At 48.5% G+C, this 25087-nt stretch overlaps 1 protein-coding gene across 2 annotated transcripts in view; it reads right to left on the bottom strand.

The window, feature by feature from the left end:
* The window catches only part of AKR1A1 (aldo-keto reductase family 1 member A1), a 1289949-nt gene that overhangs the window by 949357 nt on the left and 315505 nt on the right, over positions 1 to 25087 (bottom strand). The gene's annotated exons all lie outside the window — the stretch shown is intronic.

Below are 25087 nucleotides of genomic sequence, written 5' to 3'. Positions count from 1 at the left end.
GTCAAGTATTCGGTGATTTCCACTTTTGCGTGGATAGGTCACTTTCAGGTATACATTTGGTAAGCCTATTGGCTTTGTGATACTCACTTGTACGTGCAGATATCACCTGCTGTGTTTCTACTTCTCTACTTTACTGGATTTATTCATCCACTGTGTGTAGAATCTACGGCTTCTTTAATTTTGTGGCAGTGTGTGGTTTTCACTTCTTTTGTTGGTTCTGGTACATGTTTCCACACCTTTTTCTGTCACGTTGGACTTATTTTATAGTTCAATGGGGTGCCGTTTTCACCCTTCTTAATATATTTTCTTCTTCACAGTCTTTCCTTATATTCTTATGAATTGCTTGATCTTTCCTTGCTTTTTTCTACCATTTGCTACTTCTATCCTTCATTTGCTCCGTTAATGGGGATCAGGCATGCTATGTCTTTTGCTCTTAATTAATGCAATGTATTTTCTTGTATGAATTATTGCATGTTTTTTTTTTTTTTCATTTAGATGCATTATTAACAATTTTACCCCTATGTTGATTCATATTGTACTGTATTTACAAAATTCTTTTGTTTCTGTTAAAAGGGGGAAGGTGATGTAGTAGACTAGTATTGTAGGTCTTGCTGCTCAGCCAGAGTGGAATGTTGGTGCATGGTTGGAATGCAGTGGTGGAATGCCTGAGTGGGAATCAGTTGAGGACGGGCTGAGCAGCAAGTGAGCTGCTCCTGGTGGGGCCTCCCCATGATACTTATCATCTGAACAATAAAGCATTCATCCTATGCTACACCTCGTCTACTTCCATTAATTCCATCTTATTACAGGTCCCTAATAAAGTCAGCCAGTCGCCACACTGCATAGACATCAGGGGTGCAGTACCACGGGTCGTCACTAGGGGTCCCTTATCATGTTAGCCAGTCACCACAGTGCATAGACACCAGGGGTGCAGTACCACGGGTCGTCACAAGGGGTCCCTTATCAAGTTAGCCAGTCACCACATTGATATGAACGAGGGTGCAGTGGATGCTTGATGAAAACTGTTTAGTTATTTTTTTCCGGTAACGACGCGGTCGTCACTAGGAGCCTCAGTTCAGTCAGAGTCCACGCTGTACAGCGACAACTAAAGTCTCCTGCTAGATGGAAACTGTGCCGCCATTTTTTTTTTCCTTGTCCTTCAACGACGCTGCAGGAAAGCACTTCCAGCGCAATATGGCGGACTCTGAACGACTTCCGCCTGCCCATAATGCTTTGCAGACATGGCAAACCTTACTCCCCTACTAACAACAAATTCACTTCGCAATAATTAGACTTTACTTGCGTATTTTTTGTGATATATATGTAAACTTTGTTCAACATCCGTGACGTGAATACTGAATTTAGTCGCGCTAATATTCACAAGATTCAAATCACAGCATGAAGAAGTACAGCCGCATTTCTAGTAGAACAACCACTGCCGAAACCGGAATCGATATTCGAATTCAGTTGCACTTCGTGTGGCCCTGATGTAGAAATTTCGAATTTTTGGAACTTCTGTTCAATCAGGAGTTGCTGTATAGTATAAAAAATTAACAAACATTGATGAGTTACACAGTGCGAAATATACGAGAAACTATGTAATTCTGGCCATATATTATAGATCGGTGTACAGAACACTCCAATTATCAGCCTCAAACGTTGATTTGTTTTTCTGACCATTTATGGTTTTACTGGACAAACGTCACGCAAATACATCTCCTGCTCAGAAACCATCTGAGCGAGTGCAGATGGCCCAACTCACAACACAGCGTCACAAAACCCTTTGACTGCCAAAGAGTGTGCTTTTCCGCAGTCTGTGGGATGCAAGAAAAACATTTAAAAACCAACCTGTAGTAAATTCACCTTTTCTGCCTGGGTCACTCTGGATTTTGTTACTTTTTTGCTGAACCCTATCTTTGCATACTGGAGGACTGCGTGCACTTTTCCCTGCTAACCAGTCCGCCCCACTTAAAACAGGATTGAATAGGTAAACTCCTAATAAGCATATTTAGCTTACTTTTATGTCCTTAATCTATGGTGTACCCAGTGCCTGTAAGTTAAAAGTCACTAGGGGCTTATTCATGAGAGCCCTGCGTCACTTTCGCACCACATAAAGTTGTACACAGATGACGCAGGGCTCTCATTTGAATTTAGGATGCCACACAAAGCCACTCAATTAATCAATCAATCAAAATATTTATAGAGCGCCCTACTCACCCGTGAGGGTCTCAAGGTGCTGATGGGAGGGGGGGGGTGCTGCTACTGCTCGAACAGCCAGGTCTTGAGGTGTTTCCTGAAGGTTAGATGGTCCTGGGTCAGTCGTAGGTGTGAGGGGAAGGAGTTCCATGTTTTGGCTGCCAGGTAGGAGAACGATCTTCCTCCGGTGGTGGTTCTGCGAATCCGTGGGACGGTGGCGAGGGCGAGGCTGGCGGAGCGAAGTTGGCGGGTGGGAGTGTAGAACGAGAGGCGGTTGTTGAGGTATTCGGGGCCCATGTCGTGGAGCGCTTTGTGTGCGTAGGTGAGGAGCCTGAACGTGATCCTCTTGCTGACAGGGAGCCAGTGCAGGTTTCTCAGGTGGGCGGATATGTGGCTGTGGCGAGGGATGTCGAGGATGAGTCGTGCGGAGGCGTTCTGTATGCGTTGTAGTCGTTTCTGAAGTTTGCCGGTGGTTCCTGCGTATCGGGCGTTTCCGTAGTCCAGTCGGCTGGTGACGAGATCTTTCTGGTTTCGGTGGGGATCCATCTGAAGATTTTCCGGAGCATGCGCAGGGTGTTGAAGCAAGAGGACGAGACGGCGTTGACTTGCTTGGTCATTGTGAGGGAGGAGTCCAGGATGAATCCCAGGTTGCGTGCGTGGTCTGCGGGTGTCGGCACGGAGCCCAGTGCTGTGGGCCACCAGGAGTCGTCCCAGGCGGATGGGGATTGTCCGAGGATGAGGACCTCCGTCTTGTCTGAGTTCAGCTTCAGGCGACTGAGCTTCATCCATTCTGCGACGTCTTTCATTCCTTCCTGGACATTGGTTTTGGCGGTGGCTGGGTCTTTGGTGAGGGAGAGCATCAGCTGGGTGTCGTCAGCGTAGGAGATGATGTTGATGTTGTGTTTGCGTGCGATGGCGGCGAGGGGACTCATGTAGATATTGAAGAGTGTTGGGCTGAGCGAGGAGCCTTGGGGTACACCGCAGATGATCTCGGTGGCCGCTGAGCGGAAGGGGGGGGCGGACTCTCTGGGTTCTGTCAGAGAGGAACAAGGTGATCCAGTCCAGGGCCTTTCCTTGGATCCCAGTGTTGAAGAGGCGGGTTATTAGGGTGCGGTGGCATACGGTATCAAAGGCTGCCGAGAGGTCCAAGAGGATGAGGGCGGTTGTTTCTCTGTTGTCCATCAGGATCCTGATGTCGTCGGTGGCTGCGATGATGGCCGTCTCGGTGCTGTGGTTGGCTCGAAATCCGGACTGGGACGGGTCGAGCAAGTGGTGTGCCTCGAGGAAAGCAGTCAGCTGTTTATTGACGGTCTTCTCGATGAATTTGGCCGGGAAGGGAAGAAGAGAGATGGGGCGGACGTTCTTGAGGTCTTTGGGGTCCGCTGTGGGTTTTTTGAGAAGAGCGTTGATTTCTGCGTGCTTCCAGCTCTCGGGGAAGGCGGCAGACGCGAAGGAGATGTTTATGACGTTCCGGAGATGGGGTGCGATGATGGTGTCGGCTTTGTTGAAGATATGATGGGGGCATGGGTCGGAGGGGGAGCCGGAGTGGATGGAGTTCATGACGTTGGTGGTGTCTTCAGTGCTGATGGGGGTCCAGGCGCTGAGGGTGGTGGTGGGGGTCGTTGGTTCGGTGCCTGGAGGCGGAGTCTGGGGTCCGAAGCTGTCGTGTATATCTGCGATCTTTCGGTGGAAGAACGTGGCAAGGGAGTTGCAGAGTTCTTGTGACGGAGTGTTGTTGTTGTTGCTAGCGCTGGGGTTGGAGAGCTCTTTGACGATGTTGAAGAGTTCCTTGCTGTTTTGGGTGTTGTTGTCTAGTCGCTCTTTGAATGATGTCCTTTTGGTGGTGCGGATCAGCTGGTGGTGTTTGCGGGTGTCGTTCTTGAGGGCTGTCATGTTTTCTGTGGTTCGTTCGTGGTGCCAGGTTTTTTCGAGGGTTCGGCAGGATTTCTTTGAGTCTTTCAGGGCGTCTGTGAACCACTGGGTTTTCCTGTTGCCGGTCTTGCCTGGGTGGTTCTTCAGTGGAGCGAGGTTGTCGGCGCAGTTGGGGATCCACTGTGTGAGGCTGTGGGCTGCGTCGTTGGTGTCGGCGGTGTTGGCTGGCGGGTTCTGGCTCAGCGATGAGATGAGCTGGTCTGCGGTGAATTTGCTCCAGCATCTGTGTGGGATTTGTTGAGTTCGGTGGTGGGATGTGTTTTTTTTGAAGGTGAAGTGGATGCATCTGTGGTCGGTCCAGTGTAGTCCGGTGGAGTGGCTGAAGGAGACGTGGTTGCTGGCGGAGAAGATGGGGTCGAGCATGTGGCCAGCGAGGTGGGTGGGGGTGTTCACCAGTTGCTTGAGTTCGAGGTTGGCGAGGTTGTCTAGCAGGGTGGTGGTGTTGTAGTCGCTGTTGTTCTCCAGGTGGAAGTTCAGGTCCCCTAGGAGGATGTATTCTGGTGAGGCTAGGGCGTGTGGGCTGATGAGGTCGGCGAAGGTTTCGCTGAATTGTGTGCGCGGGCCTGGGGGTCTTTATATGAGTGTTTTTCTAAGGGTGGTCTTGGGGTCGGTGTGGATCTGGAAGTGCAGGTGTTCGGCGGTGGCGTGTGTGTCTTCAGTGTTGGTCGTGATGTTGATGATGTTCCTGTAGACGATGGCGATTCCTCCTCCGGTTCAGTTGACGCAGTCCTTCCGGGTGATCTTGTAGCCGTCCGGGATGGCTATGGCGATGTCGGGGGCCGAGGAGGTGTTCATCCAGGTTTCCATGAGGAAGGCGACGTCTGGTGCTGTTGTATCGAGGAGGTCCCAGAGTTCGATGGTGTGCTTGTGGACGGAGCGGGTGTTGAGGAGGATGCACTTGAGGTGGTTGATGTTGTTGCTCGGTTTGGCGCGCGGGGGGCAGGTTCGGAGGCAGGTGAATTTGCATGCTTGGCAGGCGAACGGTCCTTGGGTTCGCTTCGGGGTAGCTCGGTAGCAGGCGGGTGTTCGTCCAGTGTTGAGTGCGTTGAGGGCGGCGGAGTTGTATCTCAGTTGAGTTCCCTGGTTCCGGCGGGGGCCAGGGGTTCTGGCGCTGGGCGCGGTCCAGGCGCGGACGGGCGCAGACGGGCTTGCCTTAGGCGCGCCAGCGGCGCGCCCGCTGCGCGCGGCCGCTGCGCGGCCTCCATATGAAGGGCTGTGGGAGGGAGGAGCAGCTGGGAGGCGGGAGCGGGGTGGCGAATGGGAACAGCGGGGGGCGGGGCCGCAGGGATGCAGCGGCGGGAGGGAAATGGCACAGAAGGCAAACGGGGGAGAGGACACAAGGCAAAACCGGGATAGGGACACAAAAAGCAAAACGGGGGAGAGGGGTCACAAAAAGGCACAACAGTGGGGGAATCAGAAGTACAATTTAAACAATACCAAAAGCGGGCAACAGGAGATAGAGAGCCCAGGTGGGCAAGGGCTTACGCAGCAACAGCAATCACAGGCAGCGGCAGGAACGAGGCCGCAGTGATCAGTGGGGCAGCGTCACAGGAGGACCGTGTGGCGGCTGGGGGGGCGACCTGCCTGAGGACAGGGTCAAAGGTCACTCTGCGTGCAATGCTGAATAAAAAACTAAAAAAGTAGTTCCTTAAATGTGAGCGGTAGAAGGTAACAATTCAGCCAATCAGAATGATTGTAACAAGGCTATGCTCCAAGGGAAAAACACAAAAAGGAAGGCAAGTCATCAGATAAAAAGCAAACAAATGAGAGTGACAGTTAAGTCACCCCCCGGTAAGCAATAGGCCGGCTGTAAGCCCACTGTAGGCTCACAATAGATTTTTGAAACCCAGAAAACTAGTGCTGCCTGGTAGACGTGACCTAAAAATGAAAGGTATGTGGGACAGATGAACCCACCTTTCATGCAGTGCAATGCACCAAGCCCCCTTGCTGCACGGATGGAAAAGGGAAGGAATTTGCCCAGTTTAACATTACTGGTGCACTCCTGTCATTTTCTAGCGCTGGTGCACTTTTGGCTGTCTAGTGCCAACGAAGGGATCCTTGCATTGTGGAACGGGGGGATCCTACGCATCCACTCATGGATTTTGGTTCATTCCTAGATTTACCATTAGTGGCAGACCTACGAATGTGTCAAAATGCTACACCTCTGCAGGTGAGGCATAACGAGGAGAAATATCTTTATTCTCCTTGTTTTTTCCTCTTTCTACATGTGCTGCATTCTGCACACATAGAAAGAGGAAAATGCCTCTCGGGATTGTTTTTGTAAACAATCCTGCCTACAACGCAAGCACCCTTGCACCCTGACGCAAGGGTGCCTGCGTTGGTGCTAGGCAGCCAGAAGTGCGCCAGTGCTAGGAAAGGACAAGAATGTGCCGTATAATGGTAAATACAGTGCATTCCTGCCCTTTCAAGCAGCGCAGTAAGGTGGCTTGCTGCATAGCGCTGCATGAAAGAATGATAAATCAGCCCCTTAATATTTAACTGCCTATACAGTCATCATGTAAAGCTACAATAATGATAAAAGATTTTTTCTTCAATGAAAATAAATGACTGCTAAAAGGCAGCTCAGTGACAAACAGACTCCACTCACAATGTGTGTCTCTGGATTATACCAATACCCAGACCATAGGGGCCTTTTTATGAGAATGTCACGCATTGCAACACAGCAAATCACCTTGCTGCGCTGATCTGCCTGACAGGGAAAGAGCAGGAATGAGCAGTATTGAAGGCAATACAGCGCATTCCTGCCTTTTCCTCTGCGCTGGCGACCTTTTGGCAGCATAGTGCCGACGCAGACACCCTTGCACTACAGTGCAATGGTGCCCGTGTTGCTTGCAGGATTGTTTTTGTGCAGAACGGGATATCTTCTGGCACGATAACAATCCTGAGATTGCAGCACACATAGAAAGAAGAAGTAACAATGGGAAATAAATATATTTTCGCTCCCTGCGCCTCACCTGAGAAGGCGTATATTTTTGGTGCATTCCCAAGTCTAACAGTTCTTGTAAACCTGGGAATGCTTCAAAAACCATAGGAGTTGTGTTGGAACCCCCACGCAACGCCCATGGACTGCTTCCAAGGGCAGACTAAGGTAGCGCATTGATTTGCGCTGCGTTGCCATTCTACAGATTTATGGAGCCACCCAAGGCCACGCAAAGTGGCCTTGCGTGGCTTCATAAATCATTTGTAAGGTTTGCGTCGCTCTTGCACCAGGTTGTGTGATGAAAGAGCGACACAAACAGGCTCAGCAAGTCACCTTACTGAGCTGCACTGCGTGACAGAGAAGGGGCAGGAAAGCACCATATTTAACTCAATACGCCACATTCCTGACTTTTCCCCTGCACTGGTGCCCTTTTGGCTGCCTAGTGCCAATGCAGGCACCCATGCACCATGGTGCAAGGGTGTCTGCGTTGTAAGCAGGATTGTTTTGTTCAGATAGGGACATCTTTCTGTTCAAAGACATCCCCAGAGGCTTTTTCCTCTTTCTTTGTGATCTGCACAATGCAGCACACACAGAAAATGGTAACAACGAGGAGAAATAAAGACATTTGACTCGTGAGGGACATCTAGTAACGACTAGTTGAACTGCAGCTCTTTGTAGAATTATTTGGATATTGGACACTATAATATTCACTGCCCACTGCTAATCTTGTCCCATAATGCTTTGCAGGGCCTTTGGTTTGGACTGTATTTTTGGCCATAACTGTGCTTGGGGTCGTCCTAGGAGGAAGGGACCACCAAGGAATCGTTCACCAGCATGATATGCTCTGTAATGGGTGAGTCATTGGTTGACTGAGGGTCACCTTGGGACATTGTTAAATACCTTGTTGGTATTAATGAGTAAATAGAATAGGAGATTAAAATATCAATGAGTAACTAAAATAAAAGGTTAGACTTGAGTTAGTCCGAAGTTCTTTCTTTTACCCCTTTGTTTTTTTATGACTTGCGAAAAGGAGGGGTTAACCTTCACAAAATATCCTCTAAAAGGAGCACAAATCGCTCAAACGCGATGTTCTGAAGCATAAAGTCGATAAAAAACGAGCAAAAACAGCTGATTCCAAGCGAGTCAGTCAAAAGCCGTTGGCTCCGCTAACCGTTACCATGGTAACGAGTGTTTCGTCGAGCATGTTTATTTTGCTCCTCGGGTCACATTTTAACTGAAATTTTGACAATGCGGGTCCCACTAGGGGTCGCGACCCGGAAAAACAAGGGGAAAAGGCATTAGTGAAGCCTCCCGATGTTGAGCGTTTGGCAAGGGTAAATTTCCTCGCTCCGGTCTCGCTCCTGTCCTGAAAAGGATTTCTTTCCCGTACGGATTTGAGAGGCGGGGGACTCGTGTTCGGGACTCGTGTTGAAACGGTCCCGAGCTGGAATTGATATTAGTTCTCCTCTCGCCCGATTGAAGTATAAGGGTAAAGGAGTTCTTCCCTCGCTTCGGGAGCGGAAGACGTCGTTATGTATTGAAAGAAAAAAAAGAGAAAAAAAAGCGAAAGGGGGGACGCCCGACCATAAATTGGAGGGGTAAAGAGGAATAAAAGCCAAAAACTTACCTCAGGTAAAGAAAAACGTTTAGCTTATAGCAAAAAACAACAACTAATAATTCGATCTAACATATATTATATATAATGCAACCTAAAAGTTGTTAACGAAATATAAATATTCATTGCAAACAAATGTGTAATTGCTAAACATACATAATAAGGTCAAATTAGACTAATCATATAAAGGTAAAAGGATTAAATATATTATAAGATAGAAAGTCATAGGAAACACTGAGAAGTTGTACTTAACTTGTCCAGAGCAGCGAATAAAAGAGGAAGACACTTGGTTACTATGGTGCTTTGTTATGCTATTTGGAATGTTTTTATTCATGATGTAATGGTTACACTTTAAAGGGCTGCATATCTTGGGCAGCAATAAAAGTTATTGCATAATGTAACATCCGGTCTTGTAATGAAATCATAAGTACAATTTAAACAATACCAAAAACGGGCAACCGGAGATAGAGAGCCCAGGTGGGCAAGGGCTTACGCAGCAACAGCAATCACAGGCAGCGGCAGGGACGAGGCCGCAGTGATCAGTGGGGCAGCATCACAGGAGTACCGTGTGGCGGCTAGGGGGGCGACCTGCCTGAGGACAGAGTCAAAGGTCACTCTGTGTGCAATGCTGAATAAAAAATAAAAAATTAGATCCTTAAATGTGAGCGGTAGAAGGTAACAATTCAGCCAATCAGAATGATTGTAACAAGGCTATGCTCCAAGGGAAAAACACAAAAAGGAAGGCAAGTCATCAGATAAAAAGCAAACAAATGAGAGTGACAGTTAAGTCACCCCCCGGTAAGCAATAGGCCGGCTGTCAGCCCACTATAGGCTCACAATAGATTTTTTAAACCCAGAAAACTAGTGCTGTCTGGTAGACGTGACCTAAAAATGAAAGGTATGTGGGACAGATGAACCCACCTTTCATGCAGTGCAATGCACCAAGCCCCCTTGCTGCACGGATGGGAAAGGGAAGGAATGTGCCCAGTTTAACATTACTGGTGCACTCCTGTCATTTTCTAGCGCTGGTGCACTTTTGGCTGTCTCGTGCCAACGAAGGGATCCTTGCATTGTGGAACCGGGGGGATCCTACGCATCCACTCATGGATTTTGGTTCATTCCTAGATTTACCATTAGTGGCAGACCTACGAATGTGTCAAAATGCTACACCTCTGCAGGTGAGGCATAACGAGGAGAAATATCTTTATTCTCCTTGTTTTTTCCTCTTTCTACATGTGCTGCATTCTGCACACATAGAAAGAGGAAAATGCCTCTCGGGATTGTTTTTGTAAACAATCCTGCCTACAACGCAAGCACCCTTGCACCCTGACGCAAGGGTGCCTGCGTTGGTGCTAGGCAGCCAGAAGTGCGCCAATGCTAGGAAAGGACAAGAATGTGCCGTATAATGGTAAATACAGAGCATTCCTGCCCTTTCAAGCAGCGCAGCAAGGTGGCTTGCTGCATAGCGCTGCATGAAAGAATGATAAATCAGCCCCTTAATATTTAACTGCCTATACAGTCATCATGTAAAGCTACAATTATGATACAAGATTTTTTCTTCAATAAAAAAAATGACTGCTAAAAGGCAGCCCAGTGACAAACAGACTCCACTCACAATGTGTGTCTCTGGATTATACCAATACCCAGACCATAGGGGCCTATTTATGAGAATGTCACACATTGCAACACAGCAAATCACCTTGCTGCACTTATCTGCATGACAGGGAAAGAGTAGGAATGTGCAGTATTGAAGGCAATACAGCGCATTCCTGCCTTTTCCTCTGCGCTGGCGACCTTTTGGCAGCATAGTGCCAACGCAGACACCCTTGCACTACAGTGCAAAGGTGCCTGTGTTGCTTGCAGGATTGTTTTTGTGCAGAAGGGGATATCTTCTGGCACCAAAACAATCCTGAGATTGCAGCACACATAGAAAGAAGAAGTAACAAGGAGAAATAAAGATATTTTCGCTCGCTGCGCCTCACCTGAGAAGGCGTATATTTTTGGTGCATTCCCAAGTCTAACAGTTCTTGTAAACCTGGGAATGCGTCAAAAACCATAGGCGTTGTGTTGGAACCCCCATGCAATGCCCATGGACTGCTTCCAAGGGCAGACTAAGGTAGCGCATTGATTTGCGCTGCGTTGCCATTCTCAAGATTTATGGAGCCACCCAAGGCCACGCAAAGTGGCCTTGCGTGGCTTCATAAATCATATGTAAGGTTTGCGTCGCTCTTGCACCAGGTTGTGTGGTGAAAGAGCGACATAAACAGGCTCAGCAAGTCACCTTACTGAGCTGCACTGCGTGACAGAGAAGGGGCAGGGAAGCACCATATTTAACTCAATACGCCACATTCCCGACTTTTCCCCTGCGCTGGTGCCCTTTTGGCTGCCTAGTGCCAATGCAGGCACCCATGCACCATGGTGCAAGGGTGTCTGCGTTGTAAGCAGGATTGTTTTGTTCAGATAGGGACATCTTTCTGTTCAAAAACATCCCGAGACTTTTTTCCTCTTTCTTTGTGATCTGCACAATGCAGCACACATAGAAAATGGAAACAACGAGGAGAAATAAAGACATTTCTCCTCGTTGCACTTCACCCGGGAAGCAGTGACACACACTTCACTGCTGTCTGGCGGCCCCTAGTCCAGTACCTTTGTAAAACAGAACATGCATGTTACCTACCCTCCAAGCTTAGAGCTCTACACCTTTTTGACGATGCCCTCCTACCGTCAGATCCCAGTAGACTCCTCGTATGAACAGGTCAGTCAAAGCAAGCACGTCTAATGTTATGCGCTGTTGCGTACACATTCCCGTCCGTCTGCCTGGCCACTACGGCTGCTGTCCTGCTCTTCTCTTCTTTCGCTTATTTCTGGCTGGCTTTCTTCTATCTAGTTTCCACTATCAGATTTTGATGGGCCCCTTGCCTGTGTTTTTGTTGTTTTTGCATTGCAAAGGTCCCCGATGCTACATATAACGCCCCTACCTCGCCATGTGTTTTGATACGAGGCCGGCCCCACAGGGGTTGTAGGCGACATGCTGTGTTTAAATTGTTTTATACTGCTTCCATAGAATCCTCCTGAGGAGCTTTGACTGAAACGCGGCCGCCAGAACTGGGTTGTAGGCTTAACGCTGTGTCATTGGGGACCTTGGTTAAGTAAAAGGAAAATAAAAAGACAAGTTAAAAAAAAGAGCTGTTGAGGATGGTGAAAATGGGTGTGGCTAGCTGTTTTGCTAGTCGGGAGGAGATCTTTGTGGGAATTACATCTAGGGGGGACTCAGATTTAACTTTGGTTAGAAGAGATTCTACCACTTCCGGGATAAGTGATGGAAAAAAGTGCAACTGCGAGGTGTTGATGGAGGTTACAGGGCTTTCTGTGGGGGAGTTATTAGGAATTCAGTTGAATGTGATAATTTTATGGTAAATAGCATCGATTTTCTTGGGTTAGAAAGGATGCTATATTGTCGCACAGCGACTGTGAGGGAGTCTATGCAGTATCGCAAGCCTTAGGGTTAGTGAAGGTCTTCAGGATCTGATAAAGGGTCCTAGAGTTGTTCCCAGCCTGTTCTAGTTGATTTGCGATATGTAATTTCTGTGAGGACTTTAAGTTTTTATGATAAGAGGACAGTGCAGCTTTGAATCTCTCTGTGTCCTGTACATTGTGTGAGTGTCGCCATTTCCGTTCCAATTTTTTACATTGGCTCTTTTTCGTCTGGAGGGGAGGGGAGTACCAACTAGTTAGGGAGTGTTTGGGAGGGTGGGTCTGCGGTTTCCGCGGTGCTACGTGATCTACAATGGATTGTAAGATGGAATTAAAATGAGCTAGCTGTTCTTCTACACTATATGTGTCAGTATCAGTGTTCCAGAAGCAGAAAGGAGTCTGGAATTGGTCAGGTTTGAGGTTATGCCATGGCCTGTACCAGCATGTGTTGTGAGATTTAGAGGTGGAGTCATTTCTGGGACTCGTGAGTTGGAAATCCACCAAAAAATGGTCTGACCAAGTCAAAGGATGAGTTTCCCCACTGATGATGTTAGGGGAATTGGTTAAGATAAGATCTAGTGTGCCCTTCAGAGTGGGTAGGGGCGTTGTTGATCTTCAATAGATGAAGTGTGGCTCAATCTGCGAGGCATGCTGTGGCATCGAGATTGGAGGCATTTTCACTGTGGATGTTGAAATCCCCTAAGAAGTTTTGGGTAGAAACGACATGAGAGGAGGTGAGTTCCATCAGTTGGTCAGTAAAACCTAACAGAGGGCCGAGGGGTCTATAAAAACGAGAGCCCCTTTCCAGCGATGTTGGGGGTGCAGGTCGAGTCTAAAAACTAGGCATTCTATTGTGTCCTTACACATCTGATCTAAAATAGAGATTGATATAGATTCCTTTTGTATTATGGCTATGCCTCCCCCACCCCTCCTGGCCTGTCGAGTTTTTGGATTCGGTAGCCGTCCGGGAGAGCCACCGCAATGGCGGGGTTGGAGGAGGGTTTGATCCAAGTTTCGGTAAGAAACCAGATGTGGGGATCGTTTTCGGTCAGGAGATCCCATATCTAACATTGGCCAGAAGACAGTTCCAGCTTATGTTTGTGGGCTGGGTCTGGACACAACCTTGTGGAATATTCCCACAGGGCCCAAATCCCGTTATCTGGTCGGGGACCGTACAATGAGATGGAGTGTGTTGAGGAGCAATGCTCTGAAATCTACAATACATGCATGAAAAAGGCCCTTCTAGCATAGTATATAAGTGTGCTGAGTGTTCACAGGGTTTATACTTGGTCTTTAATAATGCGTCCCATTTGTAGGAGCAGCGATAGCTCATGGAGTTGGCATTATCTGGGGAGAAACTGGCAGGGGTTCCGGCTCCTGGCGACGTCCAGGCACGGCTGGGCACAGACGGGCTCGCCTTTGGTGCACCAGAGGCGTGCCAGCTGCGAGCGTCCGCTACGCTTCGAGCCAGGCATTGACTAAAATAGGGAATCGGGCCACTGGACCGCTACCCTTCGTTTCCGGTATACACCGGAAATGCACCCGGGTCGCTTCCTTCAGCGCAACCTCCCTCCATACAAACGGGATGGCCCACGGTGGAACGGGGAGGAGCGCTTGGATCATGACAAAGAGGTAAGAGGAGTGATGAATACGCGCGGTATACAGTTTAAAATCAGTTTAAAAACAAAGTATCATGAAAGAGCTAATGTGCATAAAATCAAGTTCAGCGGGGCTGCAATACCGGGTATTTGGAGGAGCGGGGAGCGAGGCTCATGTAGGTCTGGCTTAAGTGCGTCTGCTGCGCGTCGAGCCAGGCATTGACTAAAATAGGGAATCGGTCCACTAGACCGCTATCCTTCATTTACGTTATCCACCGGAAATGCCCCGGGTCGCATATTCAGCCCTTTTATCCAGTCCATTTTTCCAACAGCCAGACTTCCCAGATCACATAGCGACTTCTCTACCATACGCTCCCCCTTCTTATCCACCTCACCCTTCTTCCCCTGCTTCCTTGCCCTTTAACCTGAATCCTTCACAAACCCCAAACATCTCTCTTCACCCGCCCCCCTCATTTCAGTAATGCTGCTCGATGCATTACCCTCCTATGGCAACCGCTACCTTCCCCTCCCCCACCTCTAGCATAGAAGAACCATACACTTTTTACATTCTCCCTCTGGGTCAATTTTTCTCATCGTGCTTGTCTCTGGCCCCCATACACTCACTTTATCGAGCTCACGTGCCTTCTCCCCACCCTCTTCTCTTCATCTCCCTCGACCCCCTGCCTTTATTTGACTCCCTTCGATACCCTCCCCACCTACCGCCCTCCCACCACTGCCCTCTCGCCCATCTCCTCCTCATTTAGAACTCAATACTTCTATGTCTTTTAATATAGGCCCAGGAAATGTTCTCTCCACTAAAGCTGCACCCACACTTACTGGCAATTAACACCACTTGATTAGTCTCCCTCCACTTTATAATCCTTCACCCCAGCACACCTTCTTCACCCCCCTCCCTTCTCGCTCTCCCTCTCAAGTTGAGCTCCCTTATGAACCCGTCAAGCAACATAACATTTCTTGCTCAGCTCTGCTCTACTTAGAAAATAAACTAGGCTATTTAATCTCCTCAATCTCCCAGCTTGAAGCTACCATCTCCCTTCTAAGTTCTAAAATATCCACCTTACCCGACTCCTTGCTCTCCCTGCTAAGTGCTCATTACCCCAAACTTCTTATCCCAAGGAGTACCCTTCTCTCACGCCCCAAAAGAGCGCACACAATCTATCCCCAATAGACATTTTCAATTTATTGGCTAGCTACAAGACTCCGAACCCACCACCTTCTCTTCTCCAGCCAATAGTAATCATTGCACTATACCGACCATCTCCTGGGCCCGAACCAATTACCAGCCATTTTTAACCCATGCACCAACTTACACGTTCATCATCCCTATCGCACCTAAAAACCCTAACACCCCCTTCACCAATACAAGCACTGCAGAGTTACACTGTCTGCTTCACAACTGTAGATCTGCAACTAAACACAATCTGGAAATCTCAGACACCATCAATTAATACTATCTTGATATACTTTTTATCACTGAAACCTGGTTCAATGACACCTCTCCTACTACTTCCGATCTGCTGCTCCCCGCAGACTATTTCATCATCAGAAATAATGGAGAGGGTAAAGTTGGGGGAGGTGTTGCAGTTGTCTTCTGAAACTCCCTTCAACTCAAGGATTTTCCCAGCAGCTTCTTCCGCACATTAGAATGCCCTTCACTGGAACTTCAAGTACAGCACAGCTCACATTTCAGGTTACATGTCATTTATGAACCACCAGGTGACTGCTCTGCCTTCACGAAGGAATTCACTGACTTTGCTAGGGACCAAGACTCACTAAGCGACAAATTGATCTTTCTTGGAGACTTTAATCTTCACTGGGGCATTTTGGAAGATTCAGTTGTGAACAGGCTTGCCACATTTCTTTTAGGTAATGATCTCTTTCAACATAGCACAAACCCAACACGTTCCAAGGGCTCCACACGTGACCTTATTATTTCCAAAGAAGATATGCTAACTGCTGTTGATCCTATACCAGTAGACTGCTCTGACCACTTCCTCATCCCCTTCTCTCTGCACCTATCTCATTCTGTAACCCTTGGCCACCTATAAGGACTACTACCTGGTTCTGCAACACCAAAAACATTGACACTCTCTGCAGCACAGCTATGAGGGCACTTTCAGTCTTAGACCCCAACTCCGACGTCAATGACTTGACCTCCCAATGTCTCACCAGCCTTTCAGTCGTGATTGATAAGGTTGCCCCACTACAAAGCAAAACAAAAAGGCCCACTCCTTCTGCACAATGGTTTAATGAATTTGTCTATGAAGAAAGAAAGGTCTTGAGACACCTGGAGAAACAATGGAGACAATCCCCTTCCACCACTAATCTCTATAATCTCCGTGACGCAAGATCGCGCTATCACAAAAACATCTTTTGTGAAAAAACAAATCACTTCAGAGCCCTCATTGACTCCTACAAGAACAGACCTAAAAAGCTATTTGACCTTATCAAAATTACCTGCAACTCTTTCTCAACCATCAAATTTGACGACCCTCTCAAGAAAGCAGCATAATTTCCACTATTCTTCGATGAAAAAGTGAAATTGCTTGTTGATCGAGTCACTCGTCCTACTACCTTGAGGACCGCAAATCCAAAGTCTTGTGGCAGAGCTTTGACATCATCACAGAAGATGCCCTCCTCAAAAGCATTCAGAAACAAACCCTTCAAACCACTCCATCGATCCCATCCCTAGTGACATTGCCTTGGACTTCTACACCTACAAGCTCCCCTACTGGACTAGTCTGATTAACATCTTTCTCAACCAAGGCTCCCTTCCTGTTGCTTTAAAAACAGGGCAGGTTACCCCACTTCTAAAGAAACCCTCTGCTAATGTGAATGACCTCAATAATTTCCACCCTATCTCCAACCTCCCTTTTCTTGCTAAAACTATCTAAAGATGTGCGGCTGAGCAACTCTCCCAACACATCAAGGACAACAACCTTCTTGACGAATTTCAATCTGGCTTCACTCAAGGCTGCAGCACTGAAAAGGCCCTAATACTCGGGTACTCGACTCAGGGACAGAGACCTTTTAAGGTATGGGCAAAGTGGGCCCTTGCCCACGGCCCCAGCCTTTCAGGGGGCCCCCTGATAGAGCCAGCTCTGTTCTGCAGCGTCTTGCCATGATGACCTTGAATAATAATTAAACTTTTTTAATACTATTTTCCTTTCATCTATTTTTTATGTGGGTGATGCGTGTGTCTATTACAGACAAATTGCACAGAAATATAGTGTTTATGTTTCATGGACCATCCATAAAAAAAGTTTATTATAGATCAAAACAGGAGCTCGCATTTAAGAAATTGGAGGGTGTCACAGGAATTATCTGCAGTAATATCAGTGAGCGGCTGCTGTGGTGCAATATTGAAAACACACATCACTATCCCTGAATATTAGATGTAAACACAGTCCTGGCCAAAGAGGGCATTGAAAAGCTGAAACTGAATCAAATTCAAGGCTGTTGATAACAGGGGCCCCTAAAATACGTTTGGCCCAGGACCCCCAAAATCCTTAAGATGTCCCTGCTCAGGGAAGCCATGTCTCCTGATCCTTCTGGACTTATCCGCAGCCTGTGACACTCACAACACTCTTCTTAACGCATTAAATCAAAGAATGGTCTTTGAAGGCACACTGCTCAAATGGTTTGAATCATTCCTCTCGGGCAGATCTCGAATGATCAAAATAGCAAACTGTCGCTCAACATCAAAGGCTGTGGAACAAGGAGTCCCTCAAGGCTCGATCCTAGCGCCCACCCTCTTTAATCTTTACATGGAACCGCTGGGAAATCTCCTAAATAAATCCAGGATCCGTTATCACCTCTTCGCTGATGACACCCAATCTTTCTAAAGGTGTCCTCCGCACATGACATTTCAGTCCTCAACACCACCCTCAACTCCATCCAAGATTAGATGTCATCTCACCAACTAATACTGAATCCCGCCAAAACAGAATTCATTCTTCTCTCTACCTCAATCTCTCCTCCTCCTGTTCAGTCATGGACGGACAATATGAACATACTTAACAACAATCCTACCATTGTGGGCCGTGCCAAATCCCTTGGCATCATCCAAGACAAAAGACTCAACCTACATTCCCATATCAACACCATTGCCAAGAGTGTACGCTATCAACTGCGCCTTCTCTGGGGGTTCGGCGTTTCATTCTTGAGCAAGACCTGAAAACTTAGGTCCACTCACTGGTTTTCTCCAGATTGGACTACTGTAACTCTCTACTTGCTGCAACCCACCTTTCCCCTCTAAAATCCATCCTTCACTCAGCGGCACGTTTCGCTATGGGGCCAAAAGAAATTATCATATTACACACTTGGGGCAATATTATCAAGGAACGGCGATAACATTATCGCGGTTTTAGCGGCAGGAAACTGCCGCTAAAGCGGCGATAATGGGCTTGATAATATGCCGCAGAGAATTCCCATAGAAGCCCATGTTCTGGTGTGAACCTGGGCTTCTATGGGAATTCACAAGGGCATATTATCAAGCCCATTATCGGCGCTTTAGCGGCAGTTTCCCGTCGCTAAAGCGGCGATAATGTTTTCGCCGTTCCTTTTTAATATGGCCCATACTGTTTTCTCTTCGCTGGCTTCCCATTGAAGCTAAGTCAATCTACAAGACTGCCTGCATCACCCATAAAGCCATACACACCTCCACACATCAGTACCTGGCCAACAAACTCAAATTATCAGGCGGTTTCAGACCTTCACGCAATGCTGAAAACTTACTGCTCGAACCTCCTACTTTCAAAAGGGAAAGATTTATGGCACAATCCTTTTTAGGTAATGCAACGAGAATTTGGAACTCGTTACCTCTAATACTTCGGACCACCGCCTCTTTCCGGTCTTTCAAAACCGCTCTTAAACTTATGGGGGCAGATTTACAAGCCACTTGCGCCTCATTTACGCCGCTGTTGTGTCATTTTTGTGACGCAGTGGCGGCGCAAATCCTGCGCCATGGTGCGGGGTACTTACAACGTGACGCATCTGGGAGATGCGTCACGTTGTAAAGCCCTGCGCCACTTGTAGACGTTCCTGTGCAGGGGGGGCATTGCGGTGCAGGAACGCCTCCTAAAAGTGGCTGAGTGAAATCTACAAGATTTCACTCAGTCACTTTTAGGCCCATGCTGCGTCAAAACCCTGCCCCTGCCTGAAGCAGGCGTAAGGATTGACGCAGCATTAACAAAATAGGGCCACCCAGAGCATTGCTGGAGCTGCGTCAGGCTTGCGACGCAACTTCAACAATGCGCCACTTTTGCGGCCCAGATGCGTCACGCATCTGTGCCGTTTTTGCCCCATGGTGCGCCGCATTGTAAATGCGGCGCATCCATAGTGGCGGAGCTGTGGCACACAATAACTGGCGCATCCCTGCTGATTTGCAGGGATGCGCCAGTTATTGTAAATATGCCCCTTCGGGGCTTTTTTACAAGCCCCTTGCCCCACTTTTGCGTCACTTTTAACATGGAAAAAGTGACGCAAAAGTGGCGCAAGGGGCTTGTAAATCTGCCTCTTCACTTCCAAAGACACTTCCAGGGATAATTTAATCCATGTCATGACCCTCATGGCCGCATGGCATTCACATGAGCTCGATTTTGTCAACATGTTTTCTATACTTGTTTCATTCTAATTTTGCTACCTTCCATCTATATAATCGTGGTAGTATATATAACTTGTTAATATGTCAACTTATCACGAATACCTTATGTAACTTGCTTCGATCTAGTGTAAAGCTCTCTGACACCTTTGGGTAATGTTCGCACCATATAAAATTGCACCATATAAATAATTAATGAAATAAGCATTTCCCACAGACAAAAGGGGTCCCTAATCAAGTCAGCCAGTCGCCACACTGCAGACATCAGGGGTGCAGTACCACGTGCCGTCACTAGGGGTCCCTTATCAAGTTAGCCAGTCGCCACACTGCATAGACACCAGGGGTGCAGTAGCACGGGTCGTCACTAGGGGTCCCTTATCAAGTTAGCCAGTCACCACATTGATATGAACGAGGGTGCAGTGGATGCTTGATGAAAACTGTTAGTTATTTTTTTCCGGTAACGACGCGGTCGTCAATAGGAGCCTCAGTTCAGTCAGAGTCCACGCTGTACAGCGCTAACTAAAGTCTCCTGCTAGATGGAAACTGTGCCGCCTGTTATTTTTTTTCCTTGTCCTTGAACGACGCTGCAGGAAAGCACTTCCAGTGCAATATGGCGGACTCTGAACGACATCCGGCTGCCCATAATGCTTTGCAAACATGGCAAACCTTACTCTCCTACTAACAACAAATTCACTTCGCATTAATTAGACTTTTCTTGCGTATTTTTTGTGATATATATATGTAAACTTTGTTCAACATCCGTGACATTAATACTGAATTAAGTCGCGCTAATATTCACAAGATTCAAAATCACACCATAAAGAAGTACAGCCAACAGTCTAATAGAACCACCAGTAACAAAACGTCAAACTGAAATCGATATTCGAATTCAGGTGCACTTCGTGTGGCCCTGATGAAGAAATTTCGAATTTTTGGAACTTTTGTTCATTCAGAAGTTGCTTTACAGTCTAAAAAATAAACAAACATTGATGAAATCACAGTGCGATAATGACGAGAAATTATGTAATTGTGGTCATATGTTATATATCTGTCTGCAGAACAGTCAATTATCAGGCTCAAACGTTGATTTGTTTTTCTGACCATTTATGGTTTTACTGGACAAACGTCACGCAAATACATCTGCTCAGAAACCATCTGAGCGAGTGCAGATGGCCCAACTCACAACACAGCGTCACAAAACCCTTTGACTGCCAAAGAGTGTGCTTTTCCGCAGTCTGTGGGATGCAAGACAAAAAAAAAACCAACCTGTAGTAAATTCGCCTTTTCTGCCTGGGTCATTCTGGATTTTGTTACTTTTTTGCTGAACCCTATTTTTGCATCCTGGAGGACTGCGTGCACTTTTCCCTGCTAACCAGTCCGCCCCACTTAAAACAGGATTGAATAGGTAAACTCCTAATAAGCATATTTAGCTTACTTTTATGTCCTTAATCTATGGTGTACCCAGTGCCTGTAAGTTAAAAGTCACTACGGGCTTATTCATGAGAGCCCTGCGTCACTTTCGCACCACATAAAGTTGTACACAGATGACGCAGGGCTCTCATTTGAATTTAGGATGCCACACAAAGCCACTCAATCAATCAATCAATCAAAACATTTATAGAGCGCGCTACTCACCCGTGAGGGTCTCAAGGCGCTGAAGGGAGGGGGGGGGGGGGTGCTGCTACTGCTCGAACAGCCAGGTCTTGAGGTGTTTCCTGAAGGTTAGATGGCCCTGGGTCAGTCGTAGGTGTGAGGGGAAGGAGTTCCATGTTTTGGCTGCCAGGTAGGAGAACGATCTTCCTCCGGTGGCGGTTCTGCGAATCCGTGGGACGGTGGCGAGGGCGAGGCTGGCGGAGCGGAGTTGGCGGGTGGGAGTGTAGAACGAGAGGCGGTTGTTGAGGTATTCGGGGCCCATGTCGTGGAGCGCTTTGTGTGCGTGGGTGAGGAGCCTGAACGTGATCCTCTTGCTGACAGGGAGCCAGTGCAGGTTTCTCAGGTGGGCGGATATGTGGCTGTGGCGAGGGATGTTGAGGATGAGTTGTGCGGAGGCGTTCTGTATGAGTTGTAGTCGTTTCTGAAGTTTGGCGGTGGTTCCTGCGTATAGGGCGTTTCCGTAGTCCAGTCGGCTGGTGACGAGGGCCTGGGTGATGGTCTTTCTGGTTTCGGTGGGGATCCATCTGAAGATTTTCCAGAGCATGCGCAGGATGTTGAAGCAAGAGGACGAGACGGCGTTGACTTGCTTGGTCATCGTGAGGGAGGAGTCCAGGATGAATCCCAGGTTGCGTGCGTGGTCCGAGGGTGACGGCGTGGAGCCCAGTGCTGTGGGCCACCAGGAGTCGTCCCAGGCGGATGGGGATTGTCCGAGGATGAGGACCTCCGTCTTGTCTGAGTTCAGCTTCAGGCGACTGAGCTTCATCCATTCTGCGACGTCTTTCATTCCTTCCTGGACGTTGGTTTTGGCGGTGGCTGGGTCTTTGGTGAGGGAGAGCATCAGCTGGGTGTCGTCAGCGTAGGAGATGATGTTGATGTTGTGTTTGCGTGCGATGGCGGTGAGGGGACTCATGTAGATATTGAAGAGTGTTGGGCTGAGTGAGGAGCCTTGGGGTACACCGCAGATGATCTCGGTGGCCGTTGAGCGGAAGGGAGGGAGGCGGACTCTCTGGGTTCTGTCAGAGAGGAACAAGGTGATCCAGTCCAGGGCCTTTCTTTGGATCCCAGTGTTGAAGAGGCGGGTTATTAGGGTGCGGTGGCATACGGTATCAAAGGCTGCCGAGAGGTCCAAGAGGTTGAGGGCGGTTGTTTCTCTGTTGACCATCAGGATCCTGATGTCGTCGGTGGCTGCGATGATGGCCGTCTCGGTGCTGTGGTTGGCTCGAAGTCCGGACTGGGACGGGTCGAGCAAGTGGTTTGTCTCGAGGAAAGCAGTAAGCTGTTTATTGACGGTCTTCTCGATGAATTTGGCCGGGAAGGGAAGAAGAGAGATGGAGCGGAAGTTCTTGAGGTCTTTGGGGTCCGCTGTGGGTTTTTTCAGAAGAGCGTTGATTTCTGCGTGCTTCCAGCTCTCGGGGAAGGTGGCTGACGCAAAGGAGATGTTTATGACGTTCCAGAGATGTGGTGCGATGATGGTGTCGGCTTTGTTGAAGATATGATGGGGGCATGGGTCGGAGGGGGAGCCGGAGTGGATGGAGTTCATGACGTTGGTGGTGTCTTCAGTGCTGATGGGGGTCCAGGCGCTAAGGGTGGTGGTGGGGAGCGTTGGTTCGGTGCCTGGAGGCGGAGTCTGGGGTCCGAAGCTGTTGTGTATATCTGCGATCTTTCGGTGGAAGAACGTGGCGAGGGAGTTGCAGAGTTCTTGTGACGGAGTGATGTCGTTGTTGCTAGCGCTGGGGTTGGAGAGCTCTTTGACGATGTTGAAGAGTTCCTTGCTGTTTTGGGTGTTGTTGTCTAGTCGCTCTTTGAATGATGTCCTTTTGGTGGTGCGGATCAGCTGGTGGTGTTTGCGGGTGTCGTTCTTGAGGGCTGTCATGTTTTCTGTGGTTCGTTCGTGGCGCCAGGTTTTTTCGAGGGTTCGGCAGGATTTCTTTGAGTCTTTCAGGGCGTCTGTGAACCACTGGGTTTTCCTGTTGCCGGTCTTGCCTGGGTGGTTCTTCAGTGGAGCGAGGTTGTCGGCGCAGTTGGTGATCCACTGTGTGAGGCTGTGGGCTGCGTCGTTGGTGTCGGCGGTGTTGGCTGGCGGGTTCTGGCTCAGCGATGAGATGAGCTGGTCTGCGGTGAATTTGCTCCAGCATCTGTGTGGGATTTGTTGAGTACGGTGGTGGGATGTGTTCTTTTTGAAGGTGAAGTGGATGCATCTGTGGTCGGTCCAGTGTATTCCGGTGGAGTGGCTGAAGGAGACGTGGTTGCTGGCGGAGAAGATGGGGTCGAGCGTGTGGCCAGGGAGGTGGGTGGGGGTGTTTACCAGTTGCTTGAGTCCGAGGTTGGCGAGGTTGTCCAGCAGGGTGGTGGTGTTGTTGTCGCTGTTGTTCTCCAGGTGGAAGTTCAGGTCCCCTAGGAGGATGTATTCTGGTGAGGCTAGGGCGTGTGGGCTGATGAGGTCGGCGATGGTTTCGCTGAATTGTGTGCGCGGGCCCGGGGGTCTTTATATGAGCGTTCTTCTAAGGGTGGTCTTGGGGTCGGTGTGGATCTGGAAGTGCAGGTGTTCGGCGGTGGCGTGTGTGTCTTCAGTGTTGGTCGTGATGTTGATGATGTTCCTGTAGACGATGGCGATTCCTCCTCCGGTTCGGTTGACGCGGTCCTTCCGGGTGATCTTGTAGCCGTCCGGGATGGCTATGGCGATGTCGGGGGCCGAGGAGTCGTTCATCCAGGTTTCCGTGAGGAAGGCGACGTCTGGTGCTGTTGTATCGAGGAGGTCCCAGAGTTCGATGGTGTGCTTGTGGACGGAGCGGGTGTTGAGGAGGATGCACTTGAGGTGGTTGATGTTGTTGCTCGGTTTGGCGCGCGGGGGGCAGATTCGGAGGCAGGTGAATTTGCATGCTTGGCAGGTGAACGGTCCTTGGGTTCGCTTCCGGGTAGCTCGGTAGCAGGCGGGTGTTCGTCCGGTGTTGAGTGCGTTGAGGGCGGCGGAGTTGTATCTCAGTCGAGTTCCCTGGTTCCGGCGGGGGCCAGGGGTTCTGGCGCTGGGCGCGGTCCAGGAGCGGATGGGCACAGACGGGCTTGCCTTAGGCGCGCCCGATGCGCAGCCTCCATATGAAGGGCTGTGGGAGGGAGGAGCAGCTGGGAGGCGGGAGCGGGGTGGCGAATGGGAACAGCGGGGGACGACGGGGCCGCAGGGATACAGCGGCGGGAGGTAAATGGCACAGAAGGCAAACGGGGGAGAGGACACAAGGCAAAACCGGGATAGGGACACAAAAAGCAAAACGGGGGAGAGGGGTCACAAAAAGGCACAACAGTGGGGGAATGACGATTCTCCAATTATCATACAGAGAGAATCTTGATTTCATTAAAGACAACGGAGGCTGACATTATGCAATAACTTTTATTGCCGCCCAAGATATGCAGCCCTTTAAAGTGTAACCATTACATCATGAATAAAAACATTCCAAATAGCATAACAAAGCACCATAGTAACCAAGTGTCTTCCTCTTAGAGCTGTGAAATGTTAAGAAGACAACTTCTTCCACGTTGAACGACGATCTGAATTTACAAGGAAGTTGAGTCTAGACAAAAGAACATAAAATTTGAAAAGCAACAAAGTCAAAAATAAACATCCACCAGGGAGTGGTGGGAGGGATAATGTCAGCCTCCGTTGTCTTTAATGAAATCAAGATTCTCTCTGTATGATAATTGGAGAATCGTCATTTCATTACAAGACCGGAGGCTACATTATGCAAGTTTAAAGCTTTGCAATGCTATGTTGCTTACATGTTCTACAGGCTTAAGATAGAATTTAACAAAGGTTGAAGCATTTGACCAATCAGCTGCTTTGAGGATATCTGAAAGTGAGCCTCCACCATAGAAAACCTTGCTAGCCATAGCTCCTCGAGAGGAGTGAGCACCAAATTTTGATAGATCAATACCTGCATCCATCATCACTGTTCTAACCCATCTAGAGATAGTAGCAGAAGAAACAGCCTTGTAGGGTTTAACAAAGGAAATCAGTAACTGTTTTTCATTAATAGGCCTCAAAACACTCATTTTCTCTTCATAAA

Source organism: Triturus cristatus, chromosome 4_2 (assembly GCF_964204655.1).
Source record: "Triturus cristatus chromosome 4_2, aTriCri1.1, whole genome shotgun sequence".
Taxonomy (NCBI): Eukaryota; Metazoa; Chordata; class Amphibia; order Caudata; family Salamandridae; genus Triturus; species Triturus cristatus.
This window is presented reverse-complemented; position numbering and strand designations above follow the sequence as displayed.